This window comes from Herpailurus yagouaroundi, unplaced genomic scaffold, assembly GCF_014898765.1.
Source record: "Herpailurus yagouaroundi ecotype Mexico unplaced genomic scaffold, PumYag 222, whole genome shotgun sequence".
Classification (NCBI taxonomy): Eukaryota; Metazoa; Chordata; class Mammalia; order Carnivora; family Felidae; genus Herpailurus; species Herpailurus yagouaroundi.
The window spans coordinates 4,265,302-4,281,082 of NW_024412453.1; the positions used below are offsets into that span (position 1 = coordinate 4,265,302).

The window sequence follows — 15,781 nt, forward strand, 5'->3', positions numbered from 1 at the left end:
AAACAGATCAGTGAGTATCCAAGGCTGGTGGTAGGAACAGGGGTTAACTACAGAGGGACAGCCTGAGAGAATTTTGGGAGATGATATAAATGTTTCTATGCCTTGATTACGGGGGTAGTTACACTATATGCAGTTGTCAAGACTGAAAGACTATACACAACAAAAGGTAAATTTTACTGTATGTAATATATATCTTGAGAAACTTGATTAAAAAAACACGTATACACAAAATGAGATTTACTACACACCCACTAAAATGGCTAAAACTAAAAAAGACTGACCATACTAAGTACTGGTAAGGACATAGAACAATGGGAACTCTCATACATTTCTAGTAAGAATGCAAAAAAATAAAAAGAAAAATAAAAATAAAAGAGAGAGAGATGGGATTCTGAGGACAGTCAGACCTGGGCTTAAACTCTGGCCTTACCACTTATCACTGTGTGATGTTGGGCAAGTCACTTAGGGTTTCTAGGCCTTGGTTGGTTCATCTACACATGAGATAATAGTAGTACCTACCTGCCTACTTTATAGGATCAGCATAAAGCATAAAGGAGATAATGCTTGTAAAACACTTAATCCAATGCCTGACACACAGCAAAAGAAGCAATAACACTAGATTTTGCTATTCTTCTTCTTTTTTTTTTAAATTAATTTATTTATTTTGAGAGAGAGAGAGAGAGTGTATATATGCACATGCACACAAGCATGCAAGCTGGGGAGGGGCGGAGAGAGAGGGAAAGAGAGAATCCCAAGCAGGCTCCATGCTGTCACTGCAGAGCTCAACATGGGGCTCAATCCCATGAACACTGAGATCATGACCTGAGCTGAAACCAAGAGTCAGATGCTCAACCGAATGAGCCACCCAGGTGTCCCTAGATTTTTGCTATTCTTAACATTATTATCATTCTTCTTGTTATTGCTTCCTCTGAGCTCATCAAGAGGTGGATGATGTTTCTAAAGCACCCAGCACTGTTCTTGGCAAGTTGAAGGTCCTCAATACACATCTGTCAAATGAGAGAGTGAACATATGGAGCCACACGTCAATGGAGGAAGTAGGCCTCTATTTGAGTGGAACCGGCAGAAGGGATACCCACAGCCATCCTTGGGGGCACTCCACTTCACATGCTAGAGGTCTAATATCGGGATCCCCACCTAAAACCAAGACCTCCAGAATGTTGAGAAGTACAGAAGTTTTACTCTACTTCATCAGCTCGTATACATGACCTAGATCTCCCTAATAGCTTATAAACATTCTCCATGTGTTAGAAAATGCTCACAACCAATTTTACTATGGGGGAGGTTCACAAATACCTGCAATACAGCCTAAAGGAAAGGGCATTTGGGGATCTTCTGGTTGGGAAGGTAAGGTGATAGTGAAACTGAAAAATAGACTGAAAATGTATTCATGGGCCAGCAAACACCAAGAAGATTCCTTAAGAAGATAAATCTGTCTATGTGGAGTTCCCACTAGAGGAACCATGGGCAGAGATTTCTTATCAAATCACAAAGGTCGTGACCAACCCTCTGAGGCTATCAAGAGATGGCTGTGCACCATCAAGAGGAAAGCTGAGGGTAATCTGATGCAACGCCCATTTTTAGCATTCCTTTTGCACAATACAATGTCTGACTTTTGCCAGGGAAGTCTGCCCACCTGTCAGGAGATATCAGCACTCAGGACAGAAATTCCGAATGAAGACAATCTTTTCTGTCCAATACTCAGATGAATTAAACACACCCCATTAGCTTTCAGCTGGTGCTCTCCTTTCAAGCCTGTTTGGGGGACCGTAATTTCCCCTCGCACACTTCATTTCTTCACCTTACGAGGCTTGGTGCAGAGGTGGTTCACAAAGTCCAATGCTAAAATGAATACACTTTTCTCAAGAGTGATCTCTTGGGGATTAACAAGCACAGCTGTTGAGTTCAAGGATCCTGGTACAAAAGTACCTTCCCACAAAAGTCTGTGTGTAAGTGCCTGTGTCGATCCCAGAGAAGGGCTTTTAAAATGGAACAGAACAGTTTGTTCTTCTTTGTTTTCAAATGCCTTCATTAGAGAGATAATTTAAGAGATTCAGTTATTCACTAAAATATTTATTATGTACCTAGTATGTGCCAGACAGTGTTCTAGGGGCTGGGGATACAGGATGAACAAGTCAAGCAACCTCTACCCTTACGGAGCTCACATTCCAGTCAGGATGACGGGCAAGAGACAAACAAGTGAATATTCAGTATGATGTCAGGTGATTGGTAAGTGATAGGCAGAAAACAAAGCAAAGTAAGAAGCTGGAGAGTGATGAGGGGGTGCCATTTTGGAAAGGGTGACCAGAACAGCTATTCAAGAAGAATCCTGAATGAAGCAAGAGAAGGTACTGTGATTGAGAGTTGCCAAGTGCAAAGAATAAACAGCAAGTGCAAAGGCCTTGAGATGGGAGCATGCATGGTGTCCCTGATGAACTATATAAGAAGGCCACCTGCTGGTTTTTTAAACAGATGCCCTGGGATGCCTGGTTAGCTTACTCGGTAGAGCATGCAACTCTTGATCTAAGGAAGATGGAACCAGTAATAATAACAGCAACAACATCAGCTAATATTTACTGTGGATTTACTATGTGCCTGGCACTGTGCCAAGGCCCAAATGTGGACTGACCATCCAATTCAATCTTCACAGGTGGGAACTATTATTATTCCTGTTTTATGAACAGGAAATTGTGGTTCAGAAGTTAAATAACCCACCCAAAGTTATCAATAACCTGACATACAGATTCAAACAGATCTGTCTGCTGCTAGAGCCCATATTATTAACAACTGGCCATGAAGCATGTTTTACACAGAATAAAACAAGTCTTTCCACTCACCCACAACATTTAAGAACAAGAAAGTTAAGGCTAATGATGAGAACTTCAAGTTCTCATTTGGGGGGGAGGGTCACGCCTACCAGCCCAGCCAGCTGCCAGAAGTGGATGAAATTTTCTCTTCCCCTAAGTGCAGAGCTTCAACTTGGAATTTCTGATGTCTGCATAAAAATATGGGAGGAACTACAAAACTTTTTCTTTGTATTCTTTGAAGGGCCTTTTCATAGTTGCTTGGCTTTTATCCTGCACTGTTCTCCTCATCCATTTTCTACCTAACTTAAAGAGAAAGGAGTGGTTTTTCAGGGGGAAAATATCAAGTTCAATCAAATCAAACACAGTTGAACACCCATCTCTTTCTTTTCCTCTTATTGTGGTAAAATACACATAACATAAAATTTACCACCTGAACCATTTTTTCATTTTTTTTAAGTTTATTATTTCGAGAGAAACAGAGTGAGTGGGGGAGGGGCAGAGAGCAAGAATCCCAAGCAGGCTCCATGCTGCCAGCACAGAGCTCAACACGGGGCTTGAACTCACAAAACTGAGATAATAACCTGAGCCGAAACCAAGAGTCTGATACTTATCCGACTGAACCACCCAGGCGCCCCATCACCTTAACCATTTTTAAATGTACTATGCAGTAGTATTAAGTACACTAAGTAACTGTTGTGCAACCATCACCACCATCCATCCCAAGACCCCTTCACATCTTCTAAATCTGAAAGTCTGTACCCACTGAACACTCCCATATTTACCTTCTCCCCAGCCCCACAACCACGGTTATACTTTCTGTCTTTATGATTCTTACTATTCTAAGCTCCTCCTATAACGTGGGATCATACAGAATTTGTCTTTTTGTGACTGGCTTATTTCACTTAGCCTTAGGTCTTCAAGGTTCATCCACGTTGTAGCACATTACAGATTTCTTTCCTTTTGAAGGCTGAACAATATTACATTTCATATATATAGCACATTTTGCTTATCCATTTGTCTATTGACGGACACTTGAGTTGCTTCCACGATTTAGGTATTGCGAATAATGCTAGGAACATGGGTGTACAAATATCTATTCGAGACCCCACTTTCAGTTCTTTTGGAACACTTTTTATTTAGAATCTTCAGAATGGTCTAAAGAGGGAAATGCCGGGGCGCCTGGGTGGCTCAGTCGGTTAAGCGTCCGACTTCGGCTCAGGTCATGATCTCACGGTCTGTGAGTTCAAGCCCCGCGTCAGGCTCTGTGCTGACAGCTCAGAGCCTGGAGCTTGTTTCAGATTCTGTGTCTCCCTCTCTCTCTGACCTTCCCTCATTCATGCTCTGTCTCTGTCTCAAAAATGAATAAACGTTAAAAAAAATTAAAAAAAATAAAGAGGGAAATGCCAATATTTCTCCCCTGCCTTTTAAACTGTTGGCTGATCCAATGGGTTTTTCTCTAGTGAAGTCTAACACATGTGCTGTGAAAGGCTTTCTTTGTTCATGAAATCAAAGAGTTCTCCAAATGACTTGTGGTCTGTTATTTCTTGTTAATTAAGACTGTAACAGGAGAGCTATAGGCAAAATAATCAAACTTCCTTGCAACCCAAAAAAATCATTTGAGCCTAGTTCTTTTCTACACATAGACACAAGTGTGTGTAAACGTGCACGCACACACAGACACACACACACACACACAGCCCTAAAGAGGCTGAGGAATAATAGTTTAATGATGCCAAATTTGAAAAGAGGAAAAGGGATCATGGTTAAATGTAGGGTTCCAAGTCTTTATTTAAATAATGTTTTTACGGGTACTTGGGTGGCTCAGTCGGTTAAGCGACTGCCTCTTGGTTTCAGCTCAGGTCATTATCTCATGGTTCATGAGCTCGAGCCTGGCCCTTACTTGGGATTCTCTCTCTCTCCCTCTCTTTGCCCCTCTCCTGCTCACGCTCTCACTCTCTCAAAATGAACATTAAAAAAGAATCATTTATACATGTTTTTATTCCACTGTAAAAATAACATATAATTTTGTTTCTATCTATAAAAACAATAGATAATTTGAAAAATAAAAAAAAAAGTAGAGGGCAAAAACGTCACCCTCATCCCACCTCTGAACAACTACAATATTTTTTATATATTTGTTTCTTGTGCATTATCTACATGCACTTGTTTTAACATAATTATAAACTATATATATATATATATATATATATATAAGACATTTTATTCTTCCTTCACTTAATATACTATGGCAATATCCATCTTGTCACTATGCTCTTTATTATTTTTAGTGTCGGCATAATATTCCATTGAGTAAATGCCCAGTCTTTATTTTATAATTACTACATTATTGAGTATTGATTATTTTACATTTTACTTAATCTAAAAGATGTCATACACTTTCATGAAGAAAATTCTGATCCTGTATCATAACTTTGGTTCTGGTAGAGCTTCACTTATTCAGCCTCCAGCTACCAGAGTAGGCCAAGAGATATGTAGATATAACAAGTGGCCGCTCAATCATCACTTTTCAGGCTTCGTGAAGCCTCAGAGATCTGCTGTACTGGTTGCAAATGGTGTTCCCTAGACAGAGTTGTGCAGTGTACAACTCACACAACTGGTCACACTGCCTTTACCTGTTCATACCCTCTTGCACAGTCCATGCAACTTCAACTTCCCTCGACATACTTTATGGTCCCAATCTCTTACTCTTCCTCTCTTCACTCTCCTGTCTAGACCTACAGCAGGGCATATTTGTTTATATTTCTGGTGCATGTAAATATATCTACAGGCTAGTCTCCAGCCTCTCTAGAGAATAATATAGAAATAATTGTCAAAACTCTGAAAAAAGATGCTTACTTTTTGAGCCATCAATTCTACTTCTAGCAATTAATCTCATAGAGAAAATCAGATAAGGGTGCAGACATATGAACAAGGATGTTTTTCATAATGTATGTTACATAGTAGAGAAAACTAGAATGTCCAGCTATGGTTAAATAAATTATGTATTATAGAGCCATTATAATTTGTGAAACTGACTTTTGTGTGCTGACATAGAAGGATATTCCCAATATAACCATTAAGGGGAAAAAGCAGGCACAAAACAGTGATTATCATCATAATTTTGTTTTAAAAACTTCCTAATGAATAGGAAAAATTCTAAAGGGATGAATACATGATTGAATTTTTAAAAACTTATATGTATTATCCTTTTTTCCACAATGGAAATCTATTACTTAAGCAATAAAAATAATATATGTGCCTAAGAAAATTTTGCTCCTTGGGGTAGGCTTCCCCTTCCCAACTACGGGCAAGCCGATATGGGCCCCAGTCTTTCCCTGGGACAAAGTGGCACCCAGATTTCTATTTTGTGTCCATATCCTCTTTAATGTGCAACTAATCAAGAGTCTAGAACTTTTTATCTTGAAAATTATCATTGTCAGGACTCCTACTGTGACAGAAACCCCTCTGGAAGAGACTCATTTGTACAGCTGAATCCAGATGTTCCACAGCCTTAAAGGCTCAGCTCCCTCCTGTCTCTCATCTCTCTCGCCTCTGCAGTCACTTCTCCATTGGGTTCTTCACACAGTGGCAAGATGTTTGCGGACAGCTGGGCCTCCCAGAGACCCCCATGCAAAGCAAGCTGCTGCACTGTGTGAACAACTGTAAGACTCCCAGAATGGAGTTTCACTAGGTGTGAGTGGCCTGATTTAGGTCTTGCCCATCATGAACTAATCCCTGTAGCCAGAGGGATACAATATTCTAGTGTCCAAGCCGACACAGACCCACCTGTGCGGTGAGGGGGCGGGGGACTGTCCGACTTCAAACATGCGCTCTTCGTTTACAGCAAGCTATTTCTCCTTGGGGGCACCTCATCCACCCCAGGTCATTGCACAACAGACAAAGGTATAAATGCACAGATTCTCATTGTTCTCTGCAGGTGGAGATCAGGATCCCCAATTTTTTTTTTTTCCTGCAAAGCCACAAAGGCGCTGCTGGAGCAACCTTGCTCTGTATTGTTCATCAAATGAACAAAAACGGTAATGATTAGTAGCCTTTGTGATTGTCGGTTGTCACAGTGCCTAGAGGAGAAGTTGATCCTGGGAAGAGGGAAGACTGTGTGCCACACTGGAGTCTAGGCTGAGTTAGACAAAATAAAATACACAAATGGGCAGAAGGCATAAAACACTTGGAGCTTATTTAGACAGAACCAATATTCAATGGATTTATCTGGTCTCTCTGTCCTAAATCATTAAGGAAATTTCAATCCTTATGGCCCATGAGAACTTCATTTGAACTTCACAGGAGAGCAGAGTTTTCTCTATTAATTGTTACCTATTCTATCCAGTATTTCATAAGCAGAAGAACCATTGATGTGGCAGCTTATGACCAATCACACTTCAGAAAGGAGAGTGTCCAGAGGACCAGATTTCATTCACAGTATCCAAATGGATTTAAAAAATTCAGTTTGCATGTTGAAACAATCTAGACTAACCATTACTCTAGTGTTCTGAAAGAAGGAATAAGAGCATGTCTCCTTTCACAGACATGTTTAATATCTAGTAATAACTACCAGGAATCTATTTATATGGCTAATTATAAAGTCACAGCTACCAAGAATAGCTCAGTACACATAGCTTTTCATACCATGTGACATTTCTTTTAATGTGGTTGGTTAAAATATATTTTTATGATATGTCCAGCTAGTTTTATGATAAGTGAGGATGTCAGATTTCTGGATTTTAAAACTTCCTGCCAAGAATATTATTCAATCTTAAAAAGGAAGGAAGTTCTGGGGCGTGTGGGTGGCTCAGTCAGTTAGTTAAGCATCGACTTCGGCTCAGGTCATGATTTCTCAGTTTGTGAGTTCGAGCCCTGCATCCTGCTCTGTGCTGACAGCTTGGAGCCTGGAGTCTGCTTCGGATTTTATGTCTCCCTCTCTCTCTACCCCTCCCTCGCTCATGCTCTGTCTCTCAAAAATAAATAAACACTAAAAAAATTTTTAATATAATAAAACAAGGAAGGAAGTTCTGACACATGCTACAACATAGATGAATATTAAGGACATTATGCGAAGTGGAATGAGCCAGTCATGACAAAGACTATATGATTCTACTTATATGAGTTATCTAGGTAGTCAAATCCTAGAGACAGAAAGTAGGAGGGTGGTTGTCAGGGGCTGGGGGAAGGAGGGGATAGGGAGGAGTTATTGTTTAGTGGGCACAGAGTTTCAGTTTAGAATGATGAAAAAAGTTCTGGAGATGCATGGTGGTAACGGCTGTACGACAACGTGAATGTGCTTAATGTCACTGAACTCTACAACTAAAAATGGTTAAAATGGTAAATTTCTTTTTTATAGTTTTTAAAAATTTATTTGTTTGTTTTTAGAGAGAGAGTGAGCATGAGTGGGGGATAGGGGCAGAAGGAAAGAGAGAGAAAAAGAGAGAGAGAATCTTAAGCAGGCTCCACGCTGAGCGGGGAGCCTGATGCAGGGCTCAATCTCATGACCCTGGGATCATGACTTGAGTCAAAATCAAGAGTAGGAACGCTTAACCAACTCAGTCACCCGGGCACCCCAAAATGGTAAATTTCATGTTATGTATATTTTAGCATATGAAAAAATTTTGTGGGAGACTATATTTTTCCTTCATGGTGTCTAAGAAAGTACAAGTAAAGGTTTTCATTAATTGCAAAACCTTCATGGTAAGTGCAGTGAAACTACATGTGAGTGTGTAAGGAAAGAGAGTTTGTACCATTGCCAGCTATGAGGTAACACTTCACGAATTCCTGAAAATCCCTTTTTCTGGTCATAGGATACCTCACTGTTATTCACAAATCCAGGCCCAAAATCAAGAACCTGTGTCAGAAGAACACATGGTTAAAAGGAATAAAGTGCCTTGCTTTGTATTTTTCCCAATAATATTCATATGTTTATTATTTTTTTAAGTTTATTTTTTTTTCAACGTTTATTTATTTTTGGGACAGAGAGAGACAGAGCATGAACGGGGGAGGGGCAGAGAGAGAGGGAGACACAGAATCGGAAACAGGCTCCAGGCTCTGAGCCATCAGCCCAGAGCCTGACGCGGGGCTCGAACTCCCGGACCGCGAGATCGTGACCTGGCTGAAGTCGGACGCTTAACCGACTGCGCCACCCAGGTGCCCCTAAGTTTATTTATTTGTTTTGAGAGAGAGAGAGAGAGAGAGAGAGAGAGAGCAGGGCAGGGTCAGAAAGACAGGGAGACAGAAAGCAGGCTCCACACTGTCAGCACGGAGCCAGATATGGGGCTCAAATCCATGAACCATGAGACCATGACCTCAGCTGAAACCAAGAGGTAGATGCTTAACCGACTGAACCACCCAGGCTCCCCTCATTTGTTTCCTTATATAGAATTCACATAACATAAAATTCACCCTTTTAAAGTTTACAATTCAGTGCTTTTTATTCACAAAGCTGTACAACCATCCCCACTATCTAATTCCAGAACATTCTATCACCCAAAACAATGCCATTAGCAGTCACTCCCAGTGCTTCTCTTCCTCCAGTCCCTGACGACCACTAATCTGGTATCTTTTTAAAATTTTTTTCTTAATCTTTATTATTTATTTTTGAGAGAAAGAGAGAGAGAGAGAGAGAGAGAGAGAGAGAGAGAGAGAGAGCAAGGGAGGGGCTGAGAGGGAGACACAGAATCCAAAGTAGGCTCCAGGCTCTGAGCTGTCAACACAGAGCCTGACATGGGGCTCGAACTCATGGATTGCAAGATCATGGCCTGAGCCAAATGGGATGCTTAACAGACTGAACCACCCAGGTGCCCCTAATCTGGTTTCTGTGTAGGGATTTACCTATTCCGGACATTTTACTTAAATGGACTATGTGGCCTATTGTGTCTGGCTCCTTTTACTTAGCATAAAGCTTTCAAGGTTCACCCATTTTGTAGCAGGTAACAGTACTTCACTCCTTTTGATGGCCGAGCAACACTCCATTACATGGATGTACCACATTTTATGTATTCATTCATCAGTTGGTGGACATTTGGATTATTTTCCACATTTCGGCTACTGTGAATAATGCTTCTGTGAACCTTCATGTACAAGTGTTTGGACAGATGCTTTCCATTACCTTAAATATACACCTAGGAGTGGGAATGCAGAGTCATGGAGTGGTGGCTCAATTTTTAGATTTTTGAGGAACTGCCAAACTGCTTTCCAAAGTGGCAGCACCATCTTCCATTCTCACCAGCACTGTGTGAGCCCTTCCAAGATCTCTACACTCTCACCAACATTTGTTGTCTTTTGGATCCTAGCCATACTGGTGGGTGTGAGGTGGTATCTCACTGTGGTTTTGCTTTACATTTCCTACATCTTTTCATGGGTTTGCATATAGTCTTTGAAGCAGTGTGTATTTGAATCCTTTGCCAGTTTTGTAATTGTGTTATTTGTCGGGTTGTGAGAATTCTTTATATATTCGAGATATTGAGCCCTTATTTGATACAAGATTTGCAAATATTTTCTCCCATTCTGTGAATTGACTTTTTTATTCACTTGATGGTGTTCTTAGGAGCCAAAAGTTTTCCATTTTGATGAAGTCCGATGTGCTTTTCTTCTCTTGTTGCTTGTGCTTTTTGTTATGTAAACTGTTGTTTAATCCAAAGTCATGAAAATTTACACCTATGTTTTCTTTTCAGAGTTTTACCGTTTTTGCATTTTAATTTAGGTCTGATAAATTTTGGATTAATTTTTGTATATTGTACGAGGTGGGAGTCTAACTTGATTTTTTGCATGTGGATATTCAGGCGTTCCATCACTATTTGTTGAAAAGACTATTCTTTCCCCATTGAATGGTCTTGGCACTCTTGTTAAAAATCAATTGACCATAAATTTAAGGGGTTATTTCTGGACTCTCAATTCTATTCTATTGATCTATGCCTGTCCTTATGCCACTAGCATTTGGTTACTGTAGCTTTATAGTAAGTTTTCCAATAGAGAAGTGTGAGTCCTCCAACTTTGTTCTTTTTCAAGACTGTTTTGGCTATTTGGGGTCTCTTATATTTTCACATGAAACTTAGGATCTGCTTGTTGATTTCTGTTAAAAAAAAAAAAAAGGCAGTTGGGATTTTGATAGAGATTGCATTGAACCTGCAGATCAAATTGTACCGCCAGCCATCTTTACAACATCAGGTCCTCCAATCAATGGAGGCTGTCTTTTCTTTTGTTTGGGTCTTTTAAAATTTCTTTGCAGTTTCCAGCGTAAGTCTTGCAGTGCTTTTGTTAAATTTATTCCTAAGTATTTTATTCTTTTTGATGCTATTACAAATGGGATTGTTCTGTTAATTTCATTTTCAGATTGTTCATTGCTAAGTATGTACAAATACACTTGATTTTTGTATATTGATTTGGTATCCTGCAACCTTGCTGGACTTGTTTATTAGTTCTTTTGTGTGTGTGTGTGTGTGTGTGTGTGTGTGAATTAGTTAGGAATTTCTGTATGGAAGATCATGTCTGTACAGAGAATAGAGATAGTTTTACTTCCTCCTTTCCAATCCGATGCCTTTTATTTCTTTTCTTGCCTAATTTCCTTAGCTAAAACCTCTAGTGCTATGTTGAACTAAAGTAGAGAGAATATCTTTGTCTTGTTCCCAATTTTAGGGGGAAAACACCCAGTCCTTTCTCCCTAAATATATTAGCTGTGGAGTTTTATGACCACCCTTTATGAAGTTATTGAGTGTTTTTATCATAATGTAATATAATCATGTTTACTAATTATAAATTAATGGTTAATTTATTAATTATAAATAACAAAATCATTGGATTTTGTGTTCTGCATCCATTGACATGAAAACATGGTTTAAATAAATTTGAAATTAATGAAAATTATACTATAGCCTGTTTGTAAAAACTGTTCAGTGTATATAAGGCTACGGTCTCTCAAATTTTTCCCAGCTACTCCAAGTTATCCACTGTTGTCAGATTGCTCTGTTTCCCTTTAGATATTTTCCTATCCTTTGTGTGTGTGTGTGTGTGTGTGTGTGTGTGTGTGTGTGTGTGTGTAGTTGTCAAAAATATACAGTACATTAAAAAAATTTTTTTAATGATTATTCAGTTTTTTTGTTTTTTTTTTTTTCAACGTTTATTTATTTTTGGGACAGAGACAGACAGAGCATGAATGGGGAAGGGGCAGAGAGAGAGGAAGACACAGAATCGGAAACAGGCTTCAGGCTCTGAGCCATCAGCCCAGGGCCTGACACGGGGCTCGAACTCACGGACCGCAAGATCGTGACCTGGCTGAAGTCGGACGCTTAACCAACTGCGCCACCCAGGCGCCCCTGATTATTCAGTTTTGAGAGAACAGGGGAAGAGCAGTGAGAGAGAGGGGGACACAGAATCTGAAGCAGGCTTCAGGCTCTGAGCTGTCAGCCCAGAGCCCTACACAGGGCTTGAACTCACAAGCCACAAGATCATGACCTGAGCTGAAGGTGGATGCTTAAATGACTGAGCCATGCAAGCACCCCATAAAAATATACAGTATGTTTTAATAAAATTGGTATTTCACACACACACACACACACACACACACACACACACACACACACAATTTCCTCCCCTTGGGATATCATCTTGGTCCCAGCAGACAATCCAGTGTTCCATCTTTCTTTTAAGGCTAAGACCAAGTCCTTCCTTTTTTGTGGAAGCTTCCAAGGTCATCCCATATATCAGACCTCTTTTCCTTCTGGCAACAACTTAGGATCTTCCCCCCTCACTTGGTGACCTTTAGTAATATATTTTTAGCACAGGAGATGTTTGGGTTTGAACAACCTGAACTCTCACACAGTATACACTGACCTGTAAACATCTTTTGTACTGTGAGGTACTATATCACTAGTGTGATGATGGTACTATAGCCACGGTTAAATTTTGGGCCACTTTGACATCTTTTTATATGGCAGTGTTTGTTGGTGTGATAAGCTGAATTCAGCTGTCTTAAGGACTACAGACAGTCCCCAACTTACGATTACACTTTATGATGGCATGAAAGCCATATGCCTTCAGTAGAAACTGTACTTAGAATTTTGAATTTTGATCATTTCCCGGGTGAGTGATATGCTATACAATATTCTCATGAGGCGGCAAACCACAGCTCCCAGTCAGTCATGTGATCACCAGGGTCAATAACCAATACACTGAGGATAATTCTGCACCCAAACAACTATTCTGTTTTTCATTTTCGGTACAGTATTCAATAAGTTACGTGATATATTCAACAATTTATTATAAAATAGGTTTTGTGGGGGATGATTTTGCCCAACTGTTGGCTAATGTAAGTGTTCTGAGCACATTTATAGGTTAGGCGAAGCTAAGCTATGATGTCCAGTGGGTTAAGTATATTAAATGCATTTTCAACTTACACTAGGTTTATCAGGATGTAACTCCATGATAAGTAGAGGAAGATCTCTATGTTTCTCATGCTGTGTCCATAACACAGGCCCCCTGTGTGTGAAAGTTTTATTACTGCATGGGAGAATCAGGGACAGAACATCCCCTTTTACTGTTAACACAGTGATTACAATTTAGGCTTCTGAGTATGATTTGAAGAAAGGGCTTTGCTGTTTTAAAGAAACAAAATCTGCAAATCACTATTTTATTGCATTTGGCTCTGTCTCATTAAAAGGATCAGAAAATGGAAAAGTAAAACTGCTAATGCTAGTGTAACAAGTTCAAGTCTCACAAATGAAATATGCTGACGGCAAAGGTGGAACTCAAAAAGCATGTGGAAGCCAGGAATCTTTCACCTTGGTTGGACATCACTGGACTTAAACTAACCTGCTGATGTTCAATTACAGAAGGACAAAGACCATATCTATAAAATATGTAGGAAATGCTGAAAACCTATGTAGTTAAAAATTATATCTAAATCGTGACATATCACAGAGGGTTTTATTACTGGCTTTTAACTCTTTGGGAACAAACTGCTCCTTATAATGTGCAAGTCTATTATTTAACCTTCACACTTGACTTTGAGCCCTGTGTTCACTGGACAATATTGCCTGAAACAGTAAGCTGCTTATAAGAAAGGACAGTCCCATTTAACATTTAAATTCTTTTTTTTTCTTTTTTTCTTTTTTTTTTAAATTTTTTTTTTTGAACGTTTATTTATTTTTGGGACAGAGAGAGACAGAGCATGAATGGGGGAGGGTCAGAGAGAGAGGGAGACACAGAATCTGAAACAAGCTCCAGGCTCTGAGCGGTCAGCACAGAGCCTGACGCAGGGCTCGAACTCACGGACCGTGAGATCATGACCTGAGCCGAAGTCGGATGCTTAACCGACTGAGCCACCCAGGCGCCCCAGTCCCATTTAACATTTAAAAAATATTTTGGTTATTGATTTATTAATGGTATCTCATTAGAATTCATCTAATTTCTTCCTGGACAACCGTTTGCCGGCATGTTCACCTCAGGCTACTTCTCCTACAGCAGCTCTGAGGAGAGCGTCAGGATGGAGATGTTTGGCCTCCGTGTAAGTCCACTGAAACCTTTCTCTGTGGCAATGTTCACCACCTCTGAAATCAAATCTAAACTAGTTCCATTGATGTTTAACACTCAGACTTGGGTAGAGACACGCTTTTACCTAGAATAGGAGCTTCATGTTTATTGGAAGCTTCTTAACATTGATGTATGGCCAGAAAATTGGGGAGAATGTATGCTTTTTAGCACAAGATACACAGGCCACTCTCATATGTATACTTGGTAAGAATTTTTCAAAGTACATCCTCTGGAAGGGCCACATGACAATATGGATCAGGAGCTTTAGAAAAGAACTCACCTTTTGACCCAGAAATTCCACTTCTAGAATCTGTCCTACATAAACAACCAGACAATTGTGCAAAGATGGCTGCGCAAAGATATGTATTACAGCATTTATTATAATAATGATAAACTGGGAATAACCAATAGGAAAATGGCTACAAAAGACAAGTTTCAAAAGAAAAGGTTACTTCTAGCATATGATAAGTGTCTATATGTTATTCTGTCTTCTAAGATTTTTCAAATTTTATATTTTTCATTTATTCATTTTTTTTTCAACGTTTATTTATTTTTGGGACAGAGAGAGACAGCATGAACGGGCGAGGGGCAGAGAGAGAGGGAGACACAGAATTGGAAACAGGCTCCAGGCTCTGAGCCATCAGCCCAGAGCCCGACGCGGGGCTCGAACTCACGGACCGCGAGATCGTGACCTGGCTGAAGTCGGATGCTTAACCGACTGCGCCACCCAGGCGCCCCTCATTTATTCATTTTAAAAACTTTTAAGGGGCGCCTGGGTGGCTCAGTCAGTTGAGTGTCCGACTTCGGCTCAGGTCATGATTTCGCAGTTCGTGAGTTCGAGCCCTACATCGGGTTCTGTGCTGACAGCTCGCAGCCTGGAGCCTGCTTCGGATTCTGTGTCTCCCTCTCTCTCTGCCCCTTCCCTGCTCATACTCTGTCTCTCACTGTCTCTCAAAAATGAATACATGTTAAAAAAATTTTTTTTTAAATTTTTAAGTCCCGTTTAGTTATCATAACAGTGTTATATCAGTTTCAGGTGTACAATATAGTGACTTGACAGTTCCATACATGACTCAGTGCTCATCAAGATAAGTGTACTCTTAGTCCCCTTTACCTGTTTCACCCATCAAGATTTTTAAGGTTTGGAAAGTTTTACAGCAAAATGCCAACAATGATTATTTTGGGGTAACAGTTTCAGCAATTCAAATATTTTTTTTTTGCTCTAACTGAATTATCTGAATTTTCTTTTTCTAAAACGAACATGTATTGCTCTCTGTATGTAAATAATATTATTTTTTAGGTAATACAGGCTAGTCGATCCAACATTAAAAGGCTGTAGAGTACTTTTCATGATAATTGCAAAAGAAGCTTTGGTTAAAAATACTAAACCACTCTTTGAGATGTATTTTACAGAGAATCCTATT

General features: G+C 39.8%; 1 protein-coding gene across 6 annotated transcripts in view; it reads right to left on the reverse strand.

Moving 5' to 3' along the window:
• The window catches only part of IQCK (IQ motif containing K), a 126,313-nt gene that overhangs the window by 55,126 nt on the left and 55,406 nt on the right, over positions 1-15,781 (reverse strand). The gene's annotated exons all lie outside the window — the stretch shown is intronic.